Source organism: Pseudochaenichthys georgianus, chromosome 19 (genome assembly GCF_902827115.2).
Source record: "Pseudochaenichthys georgianus chromosome 19, fPseGeo1.2, whole genome shotgun sequence".
In the NCBI taxonomy this organism is placed as follows: Eukaryota; Metazoa; Chordata; class Actinopteri; order Perciformes; family Channichthyidae; genus Pseudochaenichthys; species Pseudochaenichthys georgianus.
Window position 1 is genome coordinate 26,643,201 of NC_047521.1, and position 3,201 is coordinate 26,646,401.

The following is a 3,201-nucleotide window of genomic DNA, read 5'->3' on the forward strand; positions in this document are numbered from 1 at the left end:
GGAGTCCTCAGGTGGTCTGGGAGTCCTCAGGTGGCCTGGGAGTCCTCAGGTGGTCTGGGAGTCCTCAGGTGGTCTGTGGAGTCCTCAGGTGGTCTGGGAGTCTTCAGGTGGTCTGTGGAGTCCTCAGGTGGTCTGGGAGTCCTCAGGTGGTCTGGGAGTCCTCAGGTGGTCTGTGGAGTCCTCAGGTGGTCTGGGAGTCCTCAGGTGGTCTGGGAGTCCTCAGGTGGTCTGGGAGTCCTCAGGTGGTCTGTGGAGCCCTCAGGTGGTCTGTGGAGCCCTCAGGTGGTCTGTGGAGTCCTCAGGTGGTCTGTGGAGTCCTCAGGTGGTCTGGGAGTCCTCAGGTGGTATGGGAGTCCTCAGGTGGTCTGGGAGTCCTCAAGTGGTATGGGAGTCCTCAGGTGGTCTGTGGAGTCCTCAGGTGGTCTGGGAGTCCTCAGGTGGTCTGGGAGTCCTCAGGTGGTCTGGGAGTCCTCAGGTGGTCTGGGAGTCCTCAGGTGGTCTGTGGAGCCCTCAGGTGGTCTGGGGAGTCCTCAGGTGGTCTGTGGAGTCCTCAGGTGGTCTGGGAGTCCTCAGGTGGTCTGTGGAGCCCTCAGGTGGTCTGGGGAGTCCTCAGGTGGTCTGTGGAGTCCTCAGGTGGTCTGGGAGTCCTCAGGTGGTCTGGGAGTCCTCAGGTGGTCTGGGAGTCTTCAGGTGGTCTGTGGAGTCCTCAGGTGGTCTGGGAGTCCTCAGGTGATCTGGGAGTCTTCCACAGACGAGGAGCAGCTGCACAGAAAGCCCGATCCCCCATCGTGCGGAGTTTGGTCCTCGGGGGGCGAAGCCGATGGTTAGTTGTGGAGCGGAGGTTTCGTGTGGAGGTTTGAGATGTGAGAAGTTCCTTCAGGTATGGAGTAGCGTTCCTATGGATACCCTGATGGGTCAGTAGTGCGATCTTGTATTCGATCCTGAATGAGACAGGAAGCCATGTGTGATGTGGTTGTATTTCCTCACCCTCATCAGGATCCTAGCGGCACTGTCTTGTACATATTGGAGCTTCTGAAGGCTCCCGCTAGGAGTCCCGATGAGGAGAGCGTTGCAGTAATCGAGCCGTGAGGAGACGAAGGCATGGACCAGTTGTTCAGCATCTTGAGGGAGAGTGTGGGACGGAGTTTTGCAATGTTCCTGAGGTGGTAGAAGGAGGTTTGATGTGGGTGTCAAAGGTCAGATGTCTGTCAAATCTTGCACCCAGGTTGGTAACTGCTGTGGAGGAGAGGGGTATGTTGTGTCCAGAAAAGATAATGTGGGTTATGGGGGATGGCTGGACCTGGTTTGGTGTGCCAACTACAATTGGAGCTATTTAGTTGCAGGAAGTTTTCTCGCATCCAGGCCAATACTTTTGAGTGATAAACAGGCCATTGTTGGACTAACAATCAGCCCGGGACTCTCGACCGGCCCACTTCGGTACCGCCGGCCCACTACGCCCGCAAGTAAATTGTCAACGGGGGGGGGGGGGGGGGGTACTATAGTGGATTACCCGAACGTCCCGGTGGCCAGTCTGCCACTGTTGAAGAGTTGGGAATGCCATCTTAGCAAACAGTCAATATAAAGCATGTTGTGTTAAAGTAAGAAGCAGGAAAGGGAGTAAGGAAAGGAAGTCGGGCTGCAGAAGAGAGGACGAAGGAGGCTTGAGGAGAAGAGGAGTAAAGTGTGAAGGAGGTGAAACAGGATGAACATTTACAGACCGAACGGGATGTCTTTCCAGGAAATGACTTACCACGCCTGCCAGGTATTCTGTGGAAACATTCCCAGCAGCACAAACCCAAGAAACTCAACCAATTACCAAAGTCCTTTTCCAAAAGAAGAAAAGAAACCACAGCTGAGCCAGCGGTGAACTTTAATGTGTTTTTATTTGACACCAAAGATAATCATGTAATGAACAACAGCCCTCTGAAATTGTAAGTAATAGTTTGGGGTTGAAAAAAAAAGTCTCCCAAATTGCGCAGTGATGTGCTGTTACAGTGTGTGTGTTACTGGAACAGTGGGGTTTATAATTGTATTATGATGCCGCTATTTAAACTGATAAACAACCATTTAGCATAGCATGAAAAATGCATGCTTGGCTATTAAAAAACTCGCATAAGAAAAGAGTTAAAATCCACAAAACTGTGCTTTTTGTGTTAGCTTTGGACGCTGAAGCAGACATCTCGTCTGCCAACAGACTTGTATAAAAGCACAACTTCTCAAACAAAACCGAACCTAATTAAATTCAGATTCTCAGTCTGAGTAATATCCTTATTCTTTACAGTCGTGGTGCACTTTAAAACCGGGATCGAGTACCAGTCAGTAAATCCTGTTTCTGCAGCACGGCCCGCTCCCCAGACAGGTTTAAATTAAGTCCTCTCCAGCGTTCAGCGTCCCCTCCGCTAATTTGACTCCGAGAATAAAAGCAGCTACTGTGTTTTTCACGAGTCTGGAACCAAACGTCCGTCTGGGGAGTCTGCCGTCCACACAGGTGCTCGCTCTCTCTGCTCCTGGAGGACTTTGGTTGAATTATGTGTTCAGGAGGGACTCTTTTACTGAAAAAACAAAAAATCCCAAACGTCTTGTTTCCATCGGGCGTGTTTCCTGATCTCCACCCCTACAGTCTGTCTGTGCATTTGGCCATTTACCCACTTAAATATTTTATCTATGTACTATTTCCATTTTAATGCAACTTTAAAATGTCGGATAGGTAAATCTTGTACTTTTTACTCCATTGTTTACACAAGGAGATGATCTAGACAAAATATGTTCATATGTTTAAATGTTAAATACAATACTTCTACTTGTAGGCAACTAACTGAATGTTTAAACCGTAGTATTTTCTTTCTTTCTTTTCAAACTGCAGACAGGGGATTGGAAAACTAAACATTTACATACAAAGCTTTGCCAGAACATATTCATACAGAGCAGGCATCTGTGAAATATGGCATGTACAGAAGCAGCCATAACACAGACCCAGAGACCCTCACGCGTGCACACACACACACACACACACACACACACACACACACACACCACACACACACCACACACACACACACACACACACACACACACACACACACACACAGTGAACACACAGTAGAGAAAAAAAGTTGATTAAAGGAAAGTCCAGTGACTCTCACAAAGCACTCTGCTCGACTCCAACTATGCAGGCATTATTGACACAATAGATCAACACAC